The following is a 7,918-nucleotide window of genomic DNA, read 5'->3' as shown; positions in this document are numbered from 1 at the left end:
TGAGCACTTCCTACTTGTTTACCTGCTTGACAAGCTGCACAAGGTCTATCTTTTTCGAAATGCACATTAGCTAGACCTATCACGTGTTCTCCCTTTAGAAGCTTGTGAAGGTTCTTCATCCCCACATGTGCTAAACGGCGATGCCACAGCCAGCCCATGCAAGTCTTAGCAATTAAGCATGCATCTAGACCGGCCTCCTCTTTTGCAAAATCAACTAAATAAAGTTTGTTGTCTAGTACACCCTTAAAAGCTAGTGAACCATCACACCTTCTAAAGACAGACACATCTACATTTGTGAATAAACAATTATATCCCATATTGCATAATTGACTAACGGATAACAAATTATATCCAAGTGACTCAACTAAAAACACATTAGAAATAGAGTGCTCGGATGAAATAGCAATCTTCCCTAACCCTTTCACCTTGCCTTGGTTCCCATCACCGAATATGATTGAATCTTGGGAATCCTTGTAGGAGGTGAACATCTTCTTCTCCCCCGTCATATGGTTTGTGCATCCGCTGTCGATAATCCAGCTTGAACCCCCGGATGCATAAACCTGCAAGGCAAATTTAGGCTTGGGTTTTAGGTACCCAACTCTTGTTGGGTCCTACAAGGTTAGTCACAATGGTCTTAGGGACCCAAATGCAAGTTTTATCTCCCTTGCATCTTGCCCCTAATTTCCTAGCAATTACCTTCTTATCCTTTCTACAAATAGCAAAGGAAGCATTGCAAGTATGAAAAATTGTAGAAGGTTCATTCATTACTTTCCTAGGAGCATGAACAATATTTCTTCTAGGCACATGATGAATATTTTTCCTAGGCATATCTCTACCATGCACAACATGGGAACTAGAAGCAGTCATAGCATATGAATCATAAGCACAGGTCCTATACGCATTTCTAGAAAATTTTCTATCACCATAAATGAAAGCATGGTTCTTTTGAACACTATTAGTCATAGAGGCCTTCCCTTTCTCCTTGGCGGGAATGGAAGCCTTATGACTAGTTAAGTTCTTGGCTTCCCTTTTGAAGCCAAGCCCATCCTTAATTGAGGGGTGTCTACCAATCGTGTAGGCATCCCTCGCAAATTTTAGTTTATCAAATTCATTTTTGCTAGTCTTAAGTTGGGCATTAAGACTAGCCACTTCATCATTTAACTTTGCAATGGACACTAGGTGTTCATTACAAGCATCAACATTAAAATCTTTACACCTAGTGCAAATCACAACATGTTCTACACAAGAGTTAGATCTATTTGCTACTTCTAGTTTAGAATTTAAATCATTGTTAACATCTTTTAAACTAGAAATTGTCTCATGGCAAGTAGATAGTTCACAAGAAAGCATTTCATTCCTTTTAACTTCTAAAGCATGAGATTTTTGTGCCTCTACAAATTTATCATGTTCTTCATACAAAAGATCCTCTTGTTTTTCTAAAAGTCTATCCTTTTCATTCAAGGCATCAATCAATTCATTAATCTTATCTATTTTAGTTCTATCCAATCCCTTGAACAAACTAGAGTAATCTATTTCATCATTATCACTAGACTCATCCTCACTTGAAGAAGCATAAGTAGTATTTCGAGTACATACCTTCTTCTCCTTCGCCATGAGGCATGTGTGACGCTCGTTGGGGAAGAGGGCCGATTTGTTGAAGGCGGTGGCGGCGAGTCCTTCATTGTCGGAGTCGGAAGAGGAGCAATCCGAATCCCACTCCTTTTCCAAGATGTGCCTCGCCCTTGGCCTTCTTGTAATTCTTCTTCTTTTCCCTCTTGTTCCCTTGTTCCTGGACACTATCATTATCGGGACAATTAGCGATAAAATGACCAATCTTACCACATTTGAAGCATGAGCGCTTCCCCTTCGTCTTAGTCTTTTTGGGATGCTCCTTGCGTCCCTTTAGCGCCTCTTGAAGCGCTTAATGATGAGGGCCATCTCTTCCTCATTTAGCCCCGCCGCCTCAACTTGCGCCACCTTGCTAGGTAGCGCCTCCTTGCTCCTCGTTGCTTTGAGAGCAATAGTTTGAGGCTCTTGGATTGGACCATTCAGTGCATCATCCACGTATCTAGCTTCCTTGACATCATCCGCCCGCTTACGAATTTTCCAAGTATCTCCTCGGGCGTCATCTTTGTGTACCTAGGATTCTCACGAATATTGTTCACAAGATGAGGATCAAGGACAGTAAAGGACCTTAGCATTAGGCGGACGACGTCGTGGTCCGTCCATCGCGTGCTTCCATAGCTCCTTATTTTGTTGACGAGGGTCTTGAGCCCGTTGTACGTTTGGGTTGGCTCCTCCCCCCTTATCATCGCGAATCTCTCGAGTTCGCACTCCACCAACTCCATCTTGGTGAGCATGGTGACGTCGTTCCCCTCATGAGAGATCTTGAGGGTGTCCTAGATCTGCTTGGCATTGTCCAAGCCGCTCACCTTATGGTACTCGTCCCTGCACAAAGAGGCTAACAACACAATAGTAGCTTGTGCATTTTTATGAATCTGTTCATTGATAAACATAGGACTATTCGAGCTATCAAATTTCATTCCACTCTCTATTATCTCCCTTATGCTAGGATGGAGAGAGAACAAGTGACTACGCATTTTGTGGCTCCAAAATCCGTAATCCTCTCCATCAAAGTGAGGAGGTTTACCAAGTGGAATGGAGAGCAAATGAGCATTTGTACTTTGCGGAATACGAGAGTAATCGAAAGAAAAGTTCGAATTGACCGTTTTCTTTTTCTCGTAGTCGTAGTCGTCCTTTTGGGAAGAAGAGGACTCGTCGCTGTCGTCGTAGTAGACGATCTCCTTGATGCGCCTCATCTTCTTCTTCTTCCCATCTTTTCGCTTGTGGCCCGAGCCCGAGTCGGTAGGCTTGTCGTCTTTCGGCTCGTTGACGAAGGACTCCTTCTCCTTATCATTGATCACAATCCCCTTGCCCTTAGGATCCATCTCTTCGGGCGATTAGTCCCTTCGTGAAGAGAATGGTTCTAATACCAATTGAGAGCACCTAAAGGGGGGGTGAATAGGTGATCCTGTAAAACTTGAAACTTAATGCCACAAAACTTGATTAGGAGTTAGCACAATAATGCCAAGTGGCTAGAGAGGAGTTCTTCCAAAACACAACAACCACAAGAGGATCAACACAGATAGACACAGTGGTTTATCCCGTGGTTCGGCCAAGTACAAAACTTGCCTACTCCATGTTGTGGCGTCCCAACGGACGAGGGTTGCAATCAACCTCTCTCAAGCGGTCCAAAGACCCACTTGAATACCACGGTGTTTTGCTTTGCTTTTCTATATCCCGCTTGCGAGGAATCTCCACAACTTGGAGTCTCTCGTCCTTACAAAGATGTTCACAAAGAAGCACGGAGTAAGGGAGGGATGAGCAACTCACACAAGACACAAAAATCACAGCGAATACGCACACACAAGACCCAGACTTGAGCTCAAAAGACTATCACGAGGTTCTCACTAGAACGGAGCTCAAATCACTAAGAATGTCGAACAAGTGCGCAAGAATGAAGTGTGAGTGATCAACAATGCTCAAAGGATGCTTGGTGTACTCCTCCATGCGCCTAGGGGTCCCTTTTATAGCAACAAGGCAGCTAGGAGCCGTTGAGAGCATTCTAAGAAGGCAATTCTTGCCTTCTGTCGCCTGGCGCACCGGACAGTCCGGTGCACCATCGGACACTGTCCGGTGCGGATTCCTTTCCTTATTTGGCGAAGCCGATCGTTGAAGATTCAGAGCCGTTGGCGCACCAGACACTGTCTGGTGCACACCGGACAGTCTGGTGCCCTCTTCTAGCCGTTGGCTCGGACACGTGTCCCGCGCAGATCGCGCGACCGACCGTTGGCCCAGCCGACCGTTGGCTCACCGGACAGTCCGGTGCACCACTAGACAGTCCGGTGATTTATAGTCGTACGGCGTTAATCATCTCCCGAGAGCGACGAGTTCGCCTGTGAATGGCTCACCGGACAGTCCGGTGCACCACCGGACAGTCCGGTGATTTATAGTCGTACACCGCCGTCGAAGTCCCGAGAGCAGCGAGTTCGCCAGAGCCAGCCTGGCGTACCGAACATTGTCCGGTGCACCACCGGACAGTCCGGTGCTCCCAGACTGAGCAGACTTTGGCTGAACAAAGTCATCTCTTTTCCAATTTGATTTCTCCTGTTTCCAGCACTTAGACACAATACATTAGTACTTAAAACAATGTACTAAGTCTAGAAACATACCTTTAGACTTGATTTTCACTTTGTCCATCACTTGGCATAGATTTACACTTAAGCACTTGTGTTGACACTCAATCACCAAAATACTTAGAAATGGCCCAAGGGCACATTTCCCTTTCACAAGTATTGTGCCTAGACCCCATTGACGGCCCCACGGCGAAGCCAACTACTCCTCTGGTTCCTCTAATTAATCAGCTAAGGGCATCCCATTCCACACTCACGGTTGCACTGTTATCCCGGGTTGTCACTCCCCAAATAGGTCCTTACAGAGAGGTACTCAGGAAACAGCCTGAGTCCCCTAAAGTATCATAAGAACATCATCGGGATAACATCATCGTATCATAATATTTACATCTTGTTCATTGATTAAAGTAAAGCGATAGCATAAATCTAACTATGATAATCCAAAATGTAAACATGGATAAGGTAAATACAAACTAGTCAATCCTTAAGTTTCAATAATATAATGCGGGGCGGTGAATTATAAAATAGATAGGACATAATAGGTTATAAGACACTTGCCTTCACCAGGTTGTTGCTCAGGGAGATCTTCGGCAACACACTCAGGAATCACGAGTTGCTCATTGTCTAAATAAAGCGATCATGCATTCAATACATTTGGTAAATGACAAATAAATAACACATCAATCATGTACAAACATTGGGACACATCTGAAAAAGGAAAAGTATAAACTCAAAAGGGAGTTTAAATTATAGGGTGAACTAGTCTCATTTAGTAGTTGATTATTCTTTAAGTGTTGTCCATGATTACATAATCTAACTCTACTTATTTTAATGAGATATCAAATTTAAACCAGAGATAAGTTCATACATCACATATTATTATCTTCACAATATTAAACATCTATTTACCACTAGGGTTTCCTTTTTATTTATTTTATTGAGTGAATAAATCAATACATACACTAACCTATAGTTAGACACAAAATTAGAGTGTACAGACTGTGAATGAACATAATTTATTTGAACAGAGAATATTCCTATGAACATTTTGCAATTTGAATCACTAAATTTGGAGTTCATATGAAAAGATATGAAATAAACAAGTTTTGAAGTTTGAAATATGAAAATAGGTCCAATTCTGTAATTATTTAAAAGTGCAGGGGTCTGTTTATAAGAGTTCAGGGGCCTGCGCGTAAAGTCTAAGGACGGCGGGTTCTATTACCCGAGAACTTAGGGTCTCTTTAGCAAAAATCACACGTGAAGGGGTATGGGTTGTTCCCGGTAATCGGATCAGCGAGCAACGACCCAGATTAGATCTGGCCGAGCAGACGCGCGCGTGCGAACGCGAGCGTGGGCTGACCAGCGGGCCAGGGGTGTCAGCGGCCTGGGGCGAGACGGCCTGACCGGCCGGCCCCAGCTGTAGGGCGCGGGTGAGAGAGAGTGAGAGGAGAGCGGTCAGATCTGGATCGGGCGGTTGGGATTAGATCAGATTTAATTGGAATCGGGTCGTTCGATTAGGGTTGAGCGGATAGGATGCGCGCCAGGGACTTTGTCTCCGCCGGGAAGCCATGGACGGTGCTCCCCGCGGGCACGGCGGTGCCGTCGCCGGAGGCGGGGCACATTGAGTCTCCTAGGGCGCGAGAGGTCGGTCCGGGTAGCTAGAGAGGTTGGGGAGGGTCTAGCGAACACTATGGCGGGGTTGGGTTTGTGTGAACAGGGCTGAGACGACCAGACGGTGGAGAGAGAGATCCTTGGCAGACCGAGGCACTCTAGCGAGCAATCGCGGGCAAGAAGGCGCACGGCAGGGGAAATAAGGGCGGGGATAGAACGGTTACCTCAAGTGGAGACTCAGGGGCTCACGAACGAACGCTGCGGCGTGGCGAGGACGCGGGTCGACGGCGGCAATTCTCTAGCTGCGCAAGAAATGCTCCGGTGAGCGCGGATCGGTCGAACTAGAGGGGGAGAAGGCGAACCAAAGGGCGTTCCAGGTGGCGGGTGATAGGGCAGAGCTTACCGGGGCAACAGACGCGGCGGGGAGTCCCACAACGACCGTAGAACGGGCGACGGACGTCGGTGAGCGGCGGCGGAGCTGTCTGGTGCGCGTGCAGGGCGAGAGAGGGGGCGAGAGAGCTCGGATGAGGGCGCAAGTGAGCAGGGGGAAGTGGGCGAGCGGGGCGCGGCCTCTAAAGGGGCGAGGGCGTGCGGAGGTGGTCGGGGAACGCGCGGACGTGGGTGCGTCCACGACGGGGGCGTGGGCGAGAGGTTAGGGAAGCGGATGGGGCTGACGGGTGGGGTCCACATGGCAGCGGGAGAGAATGGGCGCGAGCGCGAGGGAATCGGCGTCGACAGGCCGACCCCACAGAGCAGCGAGAGGGAGAGAGGGAGAGAAGGGTCGTGCGGACTGGCGTCGACAGGCGGGGTCCGCCTGTCAGGGCTGAGGGGACACGCGCGGGGGGCTGGGCCTGCTAGGCCGACTTTGGGCTGAAATGGGTTTCCATTTTCTAGGGAATTTCTAGTACTTTTCTATTTATTTTCTCTAGGGTTTTCAATTCAAATTCAAATCAAGTTTTGAATTCAAACTAAATCAAGCATGTGCAACAATTCAAAGAATATTTAGAGCTCAGCATGATACAACAGTTAATGAGCCATACTGTTTTGACAAAATAAAATAATTAATCTCTCACTAATTAATCTAATTCTACCAAAAAGAAAAAAAGAGAGAGAAACTAGAGAGAGAAAAGAGTAACACATGAATTTGGTAGGTAATTAGAAAGAAATTTTATACTTCAAATTTAGGGTGTTACACATTGTGTGTCAGTCGCCTGACGCCATGCTGTTGAGCCATTGTAGTGGCACATGGATGGTACAAGCTAAGAACGAACCGTCACAAAGGAATAAGGTGAGAACGAATGAGCAATGGCAACACTTGGGAAATGGCTTGATGAGTGACATTTTACCATGAATTAGAAAGGGATAACGAGACAGAACGCACTATGGGCGACCAAGGTTAATTAAGAGGCCAACCTAAGCCATTTCTCTAAGCGAAAGTTGCCTAAAGGGGTGGATAGACGAAACCTCAAAATTATAAATTTTGAACACAAACTTCATCCGAGGTTAGCGTTAGAACGAGTAATAATAAAATCGGAGTGCAGAAGATATTTTTTTCCATGAGTTGGTCATTCAATATGGATAACTTTGGGAGCTAAATCAAAACGATCACAAGCAAGAGAACTTAGAGAGAGGGGGAGAAAGAATCAAATCGCAAAGCAAAGATTAACAGCAATACACAGGCGATTTGTTTCCCCAAATTCGGTTCCAATGAATCTACTTCCCTTGAGGAGGCCACGTAGATCGGGTCTCTTTAAACCCTTTTTCTCTCTCAAACGGTCACTTAGACTGGTTGAGTGCTTATTATCAATCTTGAGGATCTGATAAAGCAGATCATGGACGGTCCATAAGGATGCTAAAAATGAATTTTACCGAACCCGACACCATCAGGTTTCCTGGTTTTCAACGGCCAAATTGTCCATGCCTAAGGATCAGACTGTCTGCACATGGTGTCGGACGCTACTCTTCTCTCATTCGAACAGTCCGTAGTAGAAGTGTCCATTTGGCATAGTTTCTGTCTGAAGCGTATCACGATGTCGCGCAGAAGGGCCTGAACGGTTCGAGCACATGTAAAAACCCTAAAAAACTCATGTCCGAAATAATCTATGTTATTCCGG

The sequence above is a fragment of the Zea mays genome, chromosome 7 (genome assembly GCF_902167145.1).
Source record: "Zea mays cultivar B73 chromosome 7, Zm-B73-REFERENCE-NAM-5.0, whole genome shotgun sequence".
NCBI classification, from domain to species: Eukaryota; Viridiplantae; Streptophyta; class Magnoliopsida; order Poales; family Poaceae; genus Zea; species Zea mays.
This window is presented reverse-complemented; position numbering follows the sequence as displayed.